Source organism: Cibotium barometz, chromosome 49 (genome assembly GCF_041138505.1).
Source record: "Cibotium barometz isolate CiBa-2024 chromosome 49, ASM4113850v1, whole genome shotgun sequence".
NCBI classification, from domain to species: Eukaryota; Viridiplantae; Streptophyta; class Polypodiopsida; order Cyatheales; family Cibotiaceae; genus Cibotium; species Cibotium barometz.
In genome coordinates, this window is record NC_141094.1 from 20,162,275 (window position 1) to 20,179,501 (window position 17,227).

General features: G+C 41.6%; 1 protein-coding gene across 3 annotated transcripts in view; it reads right to left on the reverse strand.

Annotated features, from left to right (window-relative positions):
- Positions 1–3,426: 3,426 nt before the first annotated feature.
- The window catches only part of LOC147610379 (TLD-domain containing nucleolar protein), a 122,043-nt gene continuing 108,242 nt past the window's right edge, over positions 3,427–17,227 (reverse strand). Inside the window, exon 8 of one of the 3 annotated variants that reach the window (XM_086786387.1) lies at positions 3,427–3,629. The gene's annotated coding sequence lies outside the window, so the exon portion shown is untranslated. Of the gene's footprint in view, positions 3,630–4,980; positions 5,390–9,488; positions 9,796–17,227 lie in introns of those variants that run through there. The other 2 variants (XM_086786389.1, XM_086786388.1) reach the window with 2 other exon arrangements.

Here is a 17,227-nt window from a genome sequence, read left to right on the forward strand (position 1 = left end):
CAACCTTGGATATTGCTAAAGTATTTTTGTTAGAAATATTCAAACTCCATGGGTTAGCTCGTAGGATCATAAGTGATAAAGATGCCAAATTTACCTATCATTTTTTGAGAGCTTCCTTTGAAGCAATAGGAACCTCTCTTGATCTCAGCATAGCCTATTGCTAAGAGATCGATGGCCAAACAAAGAGAGTGAAACACAAGTTATTGAAGATACTCTTCGAGTCTTTTGTATTCCTAATCCTAGAAAAGATGGCTAAAACTATCTCTATCTCGTTAAATTGCCATATAATGCTTCCTTTCAAGGCCTTATACAGACATGAGTGTCTTGCACAACTGAAATGATCTGATCTGAGAGTGTTCTTGATATTTGGGAGAAACCAATAAGGAATAGTATATTAAGAGAATATTTAATCAAGTGGAAGTCAAAGATGCAGCATAGGAAAAAGAGGAGGAGATTATCCCTAATTTCACGAGATGAAGATTTCTTAAGTGGGGGAGAATATAAGATCTCTCTTACTCTTTGTAAAAATCATTAAATGTAATCTTTTATTACTTTATATGTGCACATGTAGGAGAAGGTAGATGTGCAAATTGGGTGTATGCACATGTGTAATTATGAGTAAACCTTGTAAAAGCCATAGAAATAATTTTAGTGAGGTAGGAGCATTGAATTCGACCACAATTATTAAGGATCTTATGCCTGATAAAACCAAATTAAGGCCCAGGAGTGCCTATGTGTGCACATATACACATGTGTGTGTATGTACATTAGCCTTTTAAGAAATGTGTAAATTAGAGTTGAGAGAATTAATTAATGAAAGGATAAAAATGATTAAATTATCTTTCCCTATTCAAATTGTTTGGGATAATTTTCTTAAGGTTTACATGGCTGAAAATTTTTAAATACAGCTATATCTATGAAAGGGTAACATTAAATTAATTAATGCATCAAAGTGTTATTACCCCTAAGGCTAGCCAAACCATGGCTTAATGGAAAACAAGTGAATTTTAGGGTAGATAGGTGGTTGGAAACCAACCCATAGTTTACATGATGGTATGTGATTTGTATGCATACCTCTATTATAGTGAACTTGGAGTGAGCAGAGGTTTACTAAAATGTAGCCCACAAAAATCAAAGGCTAGTATGTAAACATGGGGTGCATGAGATCTCCCAGCCACCCATTAACTCAAGTGCATTAGAACATGCATGTAGCATGCACTAGATAGGTGGTTCAAAACCCACCCTGGGTTTACATGATTTTATGTGGTTTGTATGCATGCATGAGATTGGTGTCGTGCATACCTCTATTAGTGAACTTGGAGTGAGCGAAACTTTACTACAATGTAGTCCATAAAAATTCTAGGCTAGCATGTATGCATGTGTATGCATGGTACATGAGATTTCCCAGCCACCCATTAACTCAAGTGCATGAGTACATGCATGTGTGGACTAGAAAAGCTATAAAAATCCCTCTCCCTAGTTTCATTTCCATGAGCATTGATAAGGTCTTGCTACACGAAATCCCACACCTAGTACTCTCTTACATTCTTTTATCCATTGGGTATTATCCAAGATACTCTTCTACACATAGTATAATTACTTTGGAGCTTTCCACAGCATTGGGAAGAGGAGGAAACAAATTGTTGGAAATTCTTGGTGTTGGTGCAACCTATATCTCAATCCTAAGCTCTTACACTAAGTACAATCAAGCTTACAACATTCAAAATTTGTTAATTTCTTAATTAAATTTGCTATTTCTCTTGTTTTCTATTGGTCCAAAATTCTTTGTTGAATTTTATTAATTTTCAGTAAGAATAATAGTAAATTATTTTAATAATTTCTTTTATACCTTAGGCTATGTTTTACCTCATATTGTAAATGTATAAATTGATAGTTTTGCCAATAATAGACTCTTGATAGTTTAGTCTTAGGGTATAGCTTTTCCTTGATTCAGAAATTTAGAGTATACACATAGAATATTAAAGTAGATGAAGCCTAAATTTAAATTTGGTAATTATCCTCAATTGCCAAATAATTAAAATAAACCTAAGCTAGAAACCTTAGTTGTGGGAAAGATTAATTTCATAAGTCTCAAGTGTGAATTTTTAAAGAGTAGGATTGATAAAAGTTTTCCTAATTTTTATGCACTTGGCTCCACCTTAGAGAAAAGGTTATGCTCTAGTATTAAAATACTAAATCATGGACCTTAGGTTAAAAACTAGAATGCAGGTTAAAATGAGTTTTAGAGTAGATTCTCTTAGTTTTCCATGAGCGTTAAGCCAACCTATGTGGGATGCACCTAAATGTGTACAAAAATACACTTAAATTATACAATTATGGTCTAGAAAAGGATACAAGTGTAGTAATTTTAAGACATATAATGTTTCCTATGTTCTTTAGATGAAGGTAGACTAAAGGACCCAAAGAAATTATAGGGGTAAATTCTCTAGGATCAAATTATGGCCTATGCAAAAATCATTTTATGATTAATGTGCATTGTGCACTTTATAATTTTATGCACCTGAGTCAATGTTAAAGAAGTGGGACTTGATCTCTCCAAGGAGGGGTGTGCTTATTTCGTATAATGAAGAATTGAATGGAGAAAAAGGGGGGACAAAGTTATCATGTATGTGACATTGGGGATATGGGAATATGATTCATAGGTCTAAAGCTAGTATTAGACTTTCATAATATGGTGGTTTGAGTTTATTTATTAGCTAGAAAGAGGGTACCTAGAGCAAGTGGTTGATGACTCTAGGTGGAACTCAAATCAAGGCTTTTGGTACTCTTTTTAGTGGTGATCAATTCTAGGAGAGTTTAGGTAGAGATTAAAACCTAATCTCTCACTAATCCTTTTATATTTTTGCCTTTTTAAAGGATTCTATCTAATGAAATACAACCCTCTCTCATTCTCACCATCTTGTTGTCATTATGCTTGTCATTACCTTAATCTTATGTGATTAGTTTTAAAATTCTTGCTTAGTGCCTATGATACCTTTACCATGACTATAGTCACTATCTACGATCCACCATGAATTCCAACAATACTCATTACCACCTAATGCTTGGTCTCTAAGGGGTCATATCCAGCTTAGAGTCCTTGTTGACTTCAATCACTATTCTGAGGTCATAAGTCATCCAAGGTTCGATATTGCTAGGATATTGTAAGTCTTAATGTCTAAGAAATATAGATTATTTCTAAACTAAAAACTATGATTAATTAAAGTCATATCCTTATGAAACGTACCCATATTCTGTTCCATGATCTATGCACAAAATTTCTCAAAACTTACAGAAAAATCACATCATACTTCAGAAAACGAAGAGATTTTTTAATAAACCATAATCATTTACTATCCAAAGTAATAATGATATTCATCAATACAAAATCTCAAAATCAGAGAGAATCACCAACAAAAAGATCTAGCCAATAGGGCCTTTCTTCGACGCCCGTCCACCCAACCACCCCACGCTGGACGTCGCGGCTATCCCAGGTATGCCTCTTCTAAATCTCGTCCACTTTGGGTTCTACCAAATGGTTCTTAGAGGACATAAATCACATTCTCTGTCCAGAGTTCCCTGTCTAAGGATGGCCGGCCTGAATCTCAAAATCTCTCTTTCTCTCTATCCTGCACAGAAATCACCTCAATGCTATGAAAAAGCCAAAAACAACAATCCACGAGAATTAGTAGATGATCATGCACGAAAATGTTAAAGATAGAAATCTTCTAAAAACATGATCTTGAACCAAATTAGAGAAGATACGTTTCTTTATTTAAAAAGAACACTGGAAAGTAGTATCGGATTCATTTTGCGAATACCAGCCACCCCATGCGGAATCTCCCCATGATCTTGAACCAAATTAGAGAAGATACGTTTTTTTTATTTTAAAAAAACACTGGAAAGTGGTATTGGATTCATTTTGCGAATACCAGCCACCCCATGTAGAATCTCCCAATTATTTGAACACGGACTTTGTTCTTCCTGTGAGATGAACTAACTTTCTTTAATATGTCTCTCTGACAAATAAAGTTATCTACACCCTCATGCGAGGCCGTTACTGAAAATTAAGGGTCAATTTGGTGTCCGGGATCTATTTTGGGCACTCGTTTGCGGTTATATTTACTATGTAAACTCCCATATGAGTTTCCTTTAAGCTAAACTACTCCCTCTCATACATTATCTAACATGGTTAAGTATAGAATAGAGATCGCTTACAAATGACACCACAAAACATGCATAAAAAGTCACAAAATTGATCCAAAATCGACATATCTAAAATTACTAAATTTATGACCAACTTAATCTTTTATGTTCTCTAAGTATTTTCTACTTTTTAACATTAAATATAAACACTAAAAATCGTTGAGTCAAATGGACCCAAAAATACATAGAATGAGTATGTGTAAGGTTCCCCCCCTTTTAAAATAGAAGAAACACTTAAGATAGTCCACTAAGTCCACTAAGTCTTAAGATAGTCCACTAAGTCTTAACCTAGAGAAAATTTCCTATTTATCGACACCTTGACCATGTAGAGATTCAAGGATACGATTCGTAGGTAAGACCTAGTCCTATCCCGCAGGGGAAGCGTGATCTTCTAAAAGTCAAATCACCCATAGGGTAATTTATCATAAATTAGGCAACTACTAGACTTGATTTCTAGAGGCAATGCTTTTTTCCTCATCCATGCAAGGCACAGCCGCCGCTGACCTAGTCTTCTAGAATGCATTTGCCCAAGAACCTAATTATCTAGCGTAGGGCTTTCACTTAATCTATTGGAAAGCTACCCGACTAATCGGGTCCACCCGTCTGTAGGATGGTGCCATCGGGGCATTCCATCCTCCCACTTTCCACCCTACTCACGCGGCGTCAATTTGTTTTCTAATTAATCCTACCACACTGTTTGACATAAATAAACATGTTCCTTAATTAAAGCCCTTTTCACAAGGTTTGTTAAGACAGCCTTTTTACACAATAAAATCATGCCAAAGACAAGATATATATATATAAAGTTTATACATGAATATATTCCATACAGGCCAAACCGGCTCTCTTATTCTTTTCCTTTATTCTGTCGATAATCTAGAATTCGGCCTTCCAGCCTCTACATGCTGGGCAAAACCCTACGGGACCATACACCTCATCGTCGACCCCGCCTGCTGTGGCGAGGACTCAAGCCGGCCTATCGCCCTCTCAGGCTCCATCGCTCGATCCTCCCGCCCCTCAGAGGGATGTCTGCACACTAGGGTGGGCTTATTTACCACACTAGCCTGGGTCCTCAGAACTAGGCAGCATCATAATCTCTCGCCTCAATCGACGAACCTTATTCTCCCAATGCTATGAGGGATACCTTGGGCCATTCCCGGGCTTTGCTAACGACGTCGCCCGGCTACACAAGCACGGAACGGAGTTAGCATTGAAGCCAGGAAAAACTTGCACTCTTTAAAGATAACAATTTCAATGCAATTTATTGAATACAGCATCACACAATTCGTAACTTCATACAATTTTATGTCATTATTTCAAAAAAGAAAAGATACACATTTATTAGTACTAATATAAAAAAAACTCTTCTTTAAAATATAACCAAGCTAACCTGGCCACCATTTCCTTGAGCAGCTTGAAGAGGGAGGGTTGGAGCTGCATCAGGAGCATCTTCCCTAATCTCGTTGTTGCGCGCTCCTCTCGAGGCAATATTCTGATATTTTCGAGATGGGGCCATCTTGGACGTCGACTTGTAGGGCTTGTTGCTGCTGCGGTCAAAACGCTTCAGTCAGATCTCAATTCTGAGATCGTTTGCTCACCGTATGAGCAAAAGACTATAGCGCATGAACTCTTTCTTAAGGCAAAAACCTCTTATTAAAGTCTACGCAAATGGGGGGGAGGGAATTGTGAGATGTCCTTAAGACAAAAACGTTTTGCCAAAGGGGAAGAAGGGCTGAGGGCTACTGTAAGTCTATTCACACGGAGGGAGAAGAGTTAAGGACACTGCCTCATAGCAAGAGGGGGATGGAGAAAAATTGGCTAATCTGAAAAGAGGCAAATGAGGGGGTGTGAAGGGGCGGCTGTACTGCAAGCAAGTACACTACACAGGGACGGACGGCGGTACAACAGGGCATACGCTACGTAGAAATGCATGTAGCCTGTGGAGCACCCCGGGGGTTTATATAGTTGAGGGGTACGGGTACGGGTGTTGTGCAAAGCAAGGACGAAAGGATGGTGTACCATCAAAGGCTATGGATCAGTGGCCTGTATGGGTCTAGGGGAAAGGTACGGTGTAAGAAGATCCGTCAAAGGTGTAGCTACCAAGGCATAATCTTTGATAAAAATCCTATACCATCCCGTGATTCCCAAAAACCCACGAACTTCACAAACTGATTTAGGGGATGGCCACTCCAAAATATCCTTGACCTTGGCGGGGTCTACTGAAATGCCATCTTTAGAGACGATGAATCCAAGATACTCAATTTGATGAGTAAAGAAGGTATATTTGCTCTTCTTGGCATAGAGTTTATGTTTGCGCAGCAATTGCAGAACTCTACGCACATGCTCCTCATGCTCTTCCATTGATTTGGAGTAGATTAAGATGTCATCAAAGAAAACAAGCACAAATTCATCCAAGTAAGGACGGAATATATCTTGCATTAGGCGGTTGAAGGTTGTAGGAGCATTGGTTAACCCGAATAACATTACATTAAACTCATAGTGGCCATAACGGGTATTGAAGGCTTCCTTGGGTATATCTGCTTCCTTGACTTTGATCTGATAGTAACCAGACCTCAAATCTATTTTTATGAAGACTTTGGCCCCATGAAGCCTGTCAAGAAGTTCGTCAATGCGAGGGATAGGATACTTATTCTTGACAGCAGTGACTTGATTTAGCCCTCGATAATCTATGCAGAGGCGGAGAGTTTCATCCTTCTTTTTTTGGAAAAGAACAGGTGCCCCCCAAGGAGAGCTACTCGGGCATACGAATCCTTGCTCAATGAGTTGGAAAAGTTGCTCTTTAAGCTTAATGGCTTCAAGAAGGGACATTTTATAGGGTGTTTTTGAGACGGGTTGAGCTCCAGGGATCACCTCGATTTCATGATCGACTTCTCGAGGAGGCGGTAGCCCTGTAAGCTCGTCAGGGAAGATGTCAGAGAATTCTTAGAGCCAAGAGGGTTCTGTCTCCATACTAGGTTCAATGGCTTTGTTGAGCTTGACTAAGAAAACTTGCTGACCCTTACGTGTTCCCTTGAGAAGATGTTTTGCCTTGACTACCCTAGATTTAGGTTTTCCTGCTATCCCCTGAACAGATATTACTTGGCCATGCTCATTTTCAAAAGTGATACTCCCCTGGTTACAATGAATGCTAGCTTTGTTTGCAATTAACCAATCCATCCCAAGGATTCCATCATAAATTCCTAATGGCAAGACTCTAAAGTGGCCATGAGTTTGCTCATTACCCAGCTCAAAATCAAGGTTTCCTATAGAGTGACGAGATACTACTTCTTTCCCACTGGCTAACTCTACAGTCATCCTTCTAGCTGTTTTTTGACTCAAGTTTAATTTTTGCAAACACCTAGGAGAAAGAAATGAATGGGTATTGCCACAATCAATCAAAAGCTGAAATGGCTTACCGTGATGAGTGGCTGGGGTTTGGATTACACCAAATTGTTTATTCGGACCTTGGTGTTCTACTGCTGCATGGACGGTGGCGCGCTCTTCTTCAGCCATTTCTAAGGCCGGTTCTTCACTTATAATATAGGCGGTCCTAGCAACTGCTCCTCCGCGGCCTCTGCCACGTCCACCACCGCCTCTTGCACCTTGGTGGATAGGGGTTTCACGGCCTTGATTTCCTCTGCTTCCTTGGGGAAATGATGTTTCCATCTTGGGACAGTTGGCTCTAAAGTGTCCCGGCTCATTGCACTCAAAACATAGAGGGCCTTCTCTGGAAGAAGCAGCATACGAGCGGGGGACAAAAGAGTTGCCTTGTCACCCTCTGTTGTAGTAGGGAAAATTCTGTTGGGGTTTCTTGTAGGGTTGATCTTTAGGATTTGCCTCAGGGTAAGATCTCTTTTGATGCTTAGGTTTGTCAGTCTTCATTCCTTTCACAAGGGGCTTTGCTCGTATGAGAGCATCTTGTAATGTGCTTGGCCTCATTGCTTTAAGGCGAGAGTGTAAGGGTTCATTTAGCCCTTGGCAGAAATGAGTCACTTTCTGGGAAGTAGTCATATGGGGCATACTTTCGAAGAGTGATAAATTTGGAATAGTAGTCCTCAAGAGTTAACCTGCACTGCCTAAGACTAAAAAACTCATTCATCTTTATGGATTCATGGGATGGGGGAAGATATCTTTCCTTCACTGCCTGCTTGATGTCTTCCCATGTTTGAGAATGCTCGGTGGCTTCCTTGTCACGGCACCACTGTTTCCACCAGAGTTTAGCATCTCCGATGAGACGAAACCGTGCAAGCATAGACTGATTTACTACTCCAGTACTGGCAGCCGGCACAGAAATAATCATCCATCGCCTTAATCCAGACTTCAGCATCCTTCTCAACCTTTGAACCTTCTCCTTTAAAGCAGGGAGGTTGCATTTGCTTGAGCAGGAACTTCTTCTCCTGGGTATCAGTGTAAAGCACATTGGGAAGTGGAGGGTGATCGTCCTGGCCATCATTGTAAAAACAATTTTAAGATTACAAGATTCATATTTGCACAATGCTTATTTTTGGAGAGTAAAACATTGAAATCATTTTATTTCTAAATATTTATAAGGACAAGTTTTATTACAAAGATCTGAGACTAATATAATTAGTCTTATTTGCCATCAAGGGAAATTCCTAAGCTTGACTATGACATAAGGGTAGAGCGGTCCACATAGGTGAAATATGGGGGTTCCGCTGTAGTTTCTAAGACTCTAAAAACTGATGGTAAGGGTGGTAGACTCTGGATTGGGATAGATCCCAACACAACTACTCTATCAGTAGGTAAGATCTGCATCACTTGGTCATACACCCAGTGATCTTGAGGTATGCGAATCCCATCTATAGTCACAGAGGTGTCGGCCCTAGGGGTACCGACGAACCAAAATAAACGGATCATCTTCAACTTTTCAATCCAACATATCCGCTTTAGGTCGGTTGTAAGGTTCCCAATTCGATTTGCTCGGATGAAGAAATATCTCGACCCACGACTCCAGAAATCTCAACCCCATCCTCTTTCAATACGAGAGAAATGAGGGAGGGACATCTTCTCTAGTATATGCACCATCGTGTCACGGAACTCGAAATTTGAGGAGTGACTAGCAGTCTCGAAGATGCATTGAAAAACTAGAAACTTCGAGTACATGTTCTTTAATTAAAGCCCTTTTCACAAGGTTTGTTAAGACAGCCTTTTTACACAATAAAATCATGCCAAAGACAAGATATATATATAAAAAGTTTATACATGAATCAATTCCATACAAGCTAAACCGACTCTCTTATTCTTTTCTTTTATTCTACCGATGATCTAGAATTCGGCCTCCAGTCTCTACATGCTGGGCAAAACCCTATGGGACCATACACCTCATCGTTGGCCCCGTTGGCGAGGACTCAAGCCGGCCTGCCGCCCTCTCAGGCTCCATCACTCGATCCTCCCGCCCCTCAGAGGGATGTCTGCACACTAGGGTGGGCTTATTTACCACACTAGCCTGGGCCCTTAGAACTAGGCAGCATCATAATCTCTTGCCTCAATCGGCGAACCTTATTCTCCCAATGGTATGAGGGATACCTTGGGCCATTCCCGGGCTTTACTAAAAACGACGCCGCCCGGCTACACAAGCACGGAACGGAGTTAGCGTTAAAGCCAGGAAAAACTTGCACTCTTTAAAGATAACAATTTCAATGCAATTTATTGAATACAACATCACACAATTTGTAACTTCATACAATTTTATGTCATTGTTTCAAAAAGGAAAAGATACACATTTATTAGCACTAATATAAAAAAAAACTCTTCTTTAAAATATAACCAAGCTAACCTGGCCACCATTTCCTTGAGGAGCTTGAAGAGGGAGGGTTGGAGCGCATCGGGAGCATCTTCCCTAATCTCGTTGTTGCGTGCTCCTCTCGAGGCAATATTCTGATGTTTTCGGGATGGGGCCATCTTAGACGTCGACTTGTAGGGCTCGCTGCTGCGGTCGAAACGCTTAAGTCGGATCTCAATTCTGAGATCGTTTGCTCACCGTATGAGCAAAAGACTATAGCGCATGAACCCTTTCTTAAGGCAAAAACCTCTTATTAAAGTCTACGCAAATGGGGAGGGGATTGTGAGATGTCCTTAAGACAAAAACGTTTTGCCAAAGGGGGAGAAGGGCTGAGGGCTGCTGTAAGTCTATTCACACGGGGGGAGAAGAGTTAAGGACACTACCTCCTAACAAGAGGGGGATGGAGGAAAATTGGCTAATCTGAAAAGAGGCAAATGAGGGGGTGTGAGAGGAGCGGCTGTACTGCAGCAAGTACACTACACAGGGACGGACGGCGGTATAACAGGGCATACGCTGCGTAGAAATGCATGTAGCCTGTGGAGCACCCCGGGGGTTTATATAGCTGAGGGGTACGGGTACGGGCACTGCGCAAAGTAAGGACAAAAGGACGGTGTACCATCAAAGGCTATGGATCAGTGGCCTGCATGGGTCTAGGGAAAAGGTACGGTGTCAGATGTCAGGGAAAGGAGTGGTACGCATGTACCTTATCTAGTCTGGGGCAGCATGGCTGTCCACGTCGGGATATGTGTGGACCACACAGTGGGTGGCCATCCTTTGGTTCTTGTGCGGCTATCGTACGGGCGTCCTAGTAAGTGTGTACGGCCTAAATTTTTGGGGTGGGGTCCCCAAATTTGGGATGCTCGCCTTGATTTGCATGCCGGACCCCCGTGGGCGAATTTTTTTTTGTCCGAGAGGCTCTCCTGGTCGTTGGGGTTCAGACCGTTCGTCAATCAGACGCCCGGTCGTGCATTTATTAAGGTTTAAAGGTCGTCGCTTCTTAACTAAAATGACTGAAATTTACATATAAGCTTGATCCGGTGTCCGTTTTGGATGCTGTAAAATCTTATATTAGGGTAAAATCGCACGCAGATTCCAAATTTGGGCTCACAATTTAAAGATTCTAAGTAGAAATGACTCAAATAATAAAATCATTGATTTTTATACCATAAAAACTCATAAATTTATCTATTACATGAACATTTCTTTATTAGTGAAGATGGGTATGTTACAGTATGTTACACCTTAACCTTGTACCAGGGTTCTAATTGAAGTCATGATGATTCTAGGGAGGATAAATCTCTCATCAATTTCTTATCTCAAGGCAAGGTTTGGTATTCCTAAAGGTCCTTATTCGAGTTAAGATACAACTTAGAATATAGAGAGAGAATGTGTATTCTTCTCCTTTCCCTCACTATGCATTCTTTTATAATAAGCCCTAGACTTTGGTGTATTATTTCAACACCCTCTCTCAACATGCTAGCTCTAGTTACTATTTACACTTTTGGTTACATGACCGTCATCCAAGTGCCCATACGACTTACTCATGGTGGTTTAGAATGCCACTTATGATGACAGATGCTAGACTTCTAGTTATGATTACAATTCACTTAGGATAGAGGGGTGACACTAGATTGAGGCCTCTTTTGCTGTTACTTCTCCTTCCTTACTTGAAGATTCTTTCTTATTCTTTATATCAATGTAGCTCTTGATATTTTTTATCTTTGAGTTCATTATGTCTTGAAATCCATGCAAGCTTTTGAAGTAATAATGAGTCATTTTTTCATTGTGTTCATGAAGCCTTACATAATAATGATGTCCATCCCTTTCAAATGATAAGGCAATAAATATAATTGATTAATGAGGATGATTAATGACTTACGTGAAGCATCCAAGCTCAAAAATCCCATTGTCCCAACGAGTACTGCATATGCAGATTTATACCCTATTTTGGATTAACAAATGGACCACTTAAATCAAAGGGAAAATTTAATTCTCTAGACCTAAATCCAGAATGGAAAAGTCTATCCGTCATGCCAGGTTCTTATCAAGAAAATGCATACTAGGGTTGGCATCAAGTTGTCATTATAGCCTGTTCAAGAAGATTTGTAGAAGCACATTGATTTCACATTGACCAATCCCTTTGATAGTGAGGTTTTCTTACTTATTTTCTTTTATATAGGCAGGAATGTCAAGGGTGCATGCCCGTTTGTGATAGAAAGGAAGGGTGTGTGTGTGTGTGTGTGTGTGTGTGTGTATGCGACAATGCAAGCACCAACTCTGTTTCCTTTTAAGGTTTTGACCATTAAACGTGCAATCACTTGGGGTTTACATGCTTGTCTACTTTTATGTACGGAAAGGAAGAGAATATGGGTATATAGAGGGCAAGAGAGAGAGAGAGAGAGAGAGAGAGAGAGAGATCATGATATTTTCTTAACCATCAAGGACAATGACTGTTCATTTTCGTGAAATATTTACTTTCTTCTCTAGCATGTTGCCATGATGTTATGCATTTCATCATGGAATTTATCTTGGAACTATGTACACGAAGTCCTTGCACCTTTTATTTCTACTGATGTACTCTATCTGAATGACAACATGGTAAGCACATTCCTAGCCCTTTGATTAGTGTGTAAGAGAGGCATCGAATGGACCAAAGGAATGTGTGCAATAAAGAGCATAGGGTTTGTACAGAGAGGAATAGAGAGACATGCTCTACACTGAAGCTATCTTTGAGCACATGCACAACTGTTTACTATGCTATATTCTTAAGGTTAGTGTTGTTTGGTGAGTAGGCTTTTCTATAGTTATAGATGAAAAAAGTGTGAATAAACTCTTTGTCCAGACCCTCTCTAATATTGTGGGCTCACCTTTATGTATTGAGGATAGCTATATGGCTAAACTCCAGGAGTTCTTCGAGCCAGTAGAGAGCACTATCCCTGTGGGGGCAACCCAAGCTCTACTTGGCAGACCTTTCTCTTCATATGAGGTGGAGCATGTAGTCCTCTCTATGAAAAAGGAGAAAGCTCCTGGTCCTGATGGTATCCAGGCAGAAGTCCTCCAAGAGCTTATCAAGTATGCTAAGGATGATCTATGTGACCTGCTTAATGCATTCAGAGCTAATGATATCCCACAGGACATTAACACAAGGCTGATCAAGCTGATACCCAAGGGAGGTGACAGGTTGGAGATAAAAAACTACAGGCCCTTGACCATGCTCAACACATTTTACAAGGTTATGGCTAAAGCCATGGCATACAGGATTAAAGCCACTGTGGCTAGAGTAGTTCACCCTATGCAGTTTGGGTTTGTTCAGGGGAGGAGTATCCATGAAGCCATCCTAAATGTAATCACAGCCGTGGAGTGGGCTTCTGATCAAGGGGTTAAACATGTAATGATCAATATGGATTTAGAGAAGGCTTATGACAGGGTAGGCTAGGAATACCTACTAGTAGTTGTGGAGAAAATGGGCTTTGGCATGCAGTTTCTTGGAATGGTCAAGACACTTTTCAGCAATGCATGTGCACAGATTCAGATCAATGGTTATGTGTCTGATGGCTTTCAACTAGCAAGATCTGTGAGACAAGGGTGCCCATTGGTCCCCCTGCTCTTTGCCCTAGCAACTGACCCTTTGTTGAGAAATGTAGACAAACTAATTCAGAAGGGTACCTTGAAGCCTCTGATGCTGCCCCAAGGTCAACCCTTCTCCACCCAACTCTTTGCAGATGACAAAAATTGCAACATAGTGCAATGCAGTGAAGAATCTATCAAGGGATTGATGCAAATGTATGACAACTTCTGTGCTGTGTCAGGCTCCAAAATTGCCCCTCACAAAACAGTGTGTATTAAACTGAGCTTCTCTGATAGGGATGACTGTTTGGCCTCTTTGGGGCTGAAGAACTTGGGTCCTGGGAAGATTATCAGATATTTGGGTTGCCCTATAGGCTGGGGCGGACTCCCACCACCAATGTTTTACCTAGTTTAGTGATAGAATCAGAGGGAAAATCAAAGCCAGGGCCCATTTAAGACTCAGCTTGGCTGGCAGAATCATTGCACTAAGGCACATCCTCATGGCACTTCCTGTGTATGAGCTGTGTATGTTGCCACACTACTGAAGTTCTCAGGTAATGACTGGAACAAGCTTGCAATGCAGTTCGAAGAATTCCTCTGGAGTTTTGCAGATAAGAGGACCTGGTCCTTTATTTCATGGGAGCAGATCTGCTCTCCTAGGGAGGAAGGGGGCTGGGGGATCCTTGATATCATAGCTAAGGCTCAAGGCCTGCTTAACAAATGGATTCCCAAACTGAACAGCCCACAACCTTAGGCACAAATTATTAAGTGGAGAATTGAGCAGGCCTCACTTAAAGGCTCCCAATGGCTCAATACAAGCTGGATTGATAAGCTAATGCACCCTGACAAGCTAAAGGGCTGGAACTCCTCCCTTACCATGAAGCTAGTAAACAGCTGGAAAGCAACAACTAAGGAGGCAGTATGGATGGGCTCCCGATTTGACTCATCCCTAGAGCAGAGCATATGGCTTTGCAAAGATGCAATGCAAAATGGTGTCCCAGCAGTGGAAGCTAACCCCAGAATAGCAAAAAGGCTGGAAGCAAAGGGTCTGGCAAAGTTCAAGGACATTTGGCGCTCTACTACTAAACAATGGCTGATCCCTGCTGGTAGATGGAATGCACTTAACAATGAAGAGCAAAGACTGATGCTACATGTACTGAGCAATATCAGGAGGGAATGGCCCACCTCCCCAATGGTGACCACAAGTGTTAGCATCAAGTATTGGTCCCTCCCAAGCATAAGACCCAAGGTGTCTAGACAGAAATGGGCTATGAGAATAGTTGTTGCCTGGAAGAAGGAAAACTGCACTCTAACAGTGGATTATTGCAGGCAGAGAGCCAGGCAGACATGGGGCTCTACAGGCTCAGGCAGATTGGACTTACTCCTGTGGAGAATACTGAACAGGAAACTACCAGTTAGGGGCATAACCAGCAAGTGGAGCCAGGGGAACCCTTACTGTCCCCTAGGTGCAAAACCCATAAGGAATCTATGAGGCATGCTTTTTGGGAGTGCAAGGATGTGTACCCTGTGTGGACAGCAGTCAGCAGAATCCTCAATGAGACTGTGGAGTGCTTAACAAGATCAACTGGAAGCAAGCAGTCATTGGCTGCAAGGGCAAGATGAACCCTGCCATATATCAAGTGTGGCAAACACTGAGAGGCTTGATACTAAGCAGGATATGGGAATCTAGGAATGCTATACTACACAGGGGATCCAGCTGTGACTATAGCTCCATAGGGAGAGTAAGGAATCTAGTGGTAGAAGGTCTTGTACTAGCAAGTACTAGGGAGAGAGGGAAGATAAAAGCTACTGTGGATCTACTGCTTAGGAAAGTCCATAAGCTCCAGTGTTCACCTTAGGGTGCTGTATCTATTTTGATACTTAATATAAATTTCTTTGCATTAAAAAAAAAGAGTTCTAGTGACACGAAGTTTTTTCGTAGAAAAGAGAGAAAAGGGATTAATAAGAAGCTTATGCTAATATGATATTAAGCAAATATTAATTATGGGATAAGTGATGTCTATAAATCATAGAGAAGGCTAGGGTTGAGATGAAGACTAGGGTTAGGATGAACATGGCTCTTGTAGGTGTGAGATGTATAAGATCCTCGCTAGGCATATTATTGATGTTATGTATCTAGCATTTTAAGACATATTATGTTATGAAGTTTAATTTAATAAAGGATTGTTTTTTTGTGGGGTGTGTATGTGAACTTTGTTTTCATGCCTTGTTAAGTGAGTGCATAATGAATAAGAGAATATCAATTACGGATGTGTAAGTCAACACTGGCTCCATAGGTTTAGTCACTGGTGGGTAGCAAGCTAACCCATGGGACCAGATGGGGTTAGGATAAGGCTTTGGAGCTAGTCCAAGTTAAAATGAAATAAACCACTAGAAAGCGGGCGACAGGGTAGACCCGAGGTACAGGTGCTTTCGTCAACTAGATGCTAAACATGTTTGTAAACTTAGAGATATTGGGTATAAACAAGAAATTTAGAATTAGATTGTAAAAATCTTATTAGAGTAAGCGCTCTCTAGATCGGGGAATTGTAGTAAAACATGTTTTCATGTAAGGCCATCAACTTCTTGTTGAAATCTTGGATGCATTTGTTGAGACCTCCGTCCACCATCTGTTTCTTTTGTTCTTGCATTTCCTTACGTAGCTCTGTTTCTTTTGTTCTTGCATTTCCTTACGTAGCTCTGTGCGGATTGCCTCAATGAGCCCACTCAAGTCCGCCATTGTTTTCGGAGTCTTCTTCTCAACCAGTATTGTACTGTGTACTAGTAAAGTTGGTGTAGAAATCAAAAGAAGCAAGGCGACGCTATCCCATTATTGACCTTCCACCCTGAGTCCACATGAGCCATTATAGACAACTTCGGGCGGCGGCACGAGCGGTAGGCGGCGAGACGGCGGTGGCGCAACCAGCAATGCGCAGGCGACGGCGGGGGCGTGGGGGGCCGACAGCAGAGAGGGGTGGTGGGCGGCAGAAAGAGAGACGAAGGGCCAACAGGAGAGAAAGAAAGTCATATTAATCTTTTGGTCTCATAGGGCCTAGATTACATAGATATCAATAACATATCCACTGGGTTAGAAAGAGCTGATCGGTGTTGTCGGTGAAGAATATCCCGTATTTATAACTTTGGCAGGTAGATGGTGGACGTCTAGCCCGTTGTAAGGTATCTATCACCTTGGGCGAGGATAACTCCCTGTGGCGGTGCGGAACCTATATCAGGAAGAGCTCGAGCTGGTAGCTGTGTGGTAGGGTCCAACGGTCTCCAACCTCTCATCATCCTTAGCATGTCTCCAACCTCTCAAACACGGAGAACTCTGCATGCTCGCCACGTCTGGGTCTCTGCATGCCCAGGTGTCTCCCATGCGCGCTTACCTCTCTGCATGCATCGCCCCCCTCCTTCTCTGTTTCGTCTCCCCTTCCTGCCATGCCTGCTGAGCCCCACCGTCAGGTAAGCCCCTCCCCCCGAGAGGGGGGAGCCCTGCCCTAAGATGTCTCTCCAAGACATTGTCTTATTTGGTTCAAGCCCTGCTCCACACGCTATCAGAGATGGTGCTGGCCCGTCATCCCTGGTTCTGCATCAAGCTCCAACGAGGCCTCATGGCGTTCTTCAGGCCTCACCAAAGGCTGGGCATTTTGC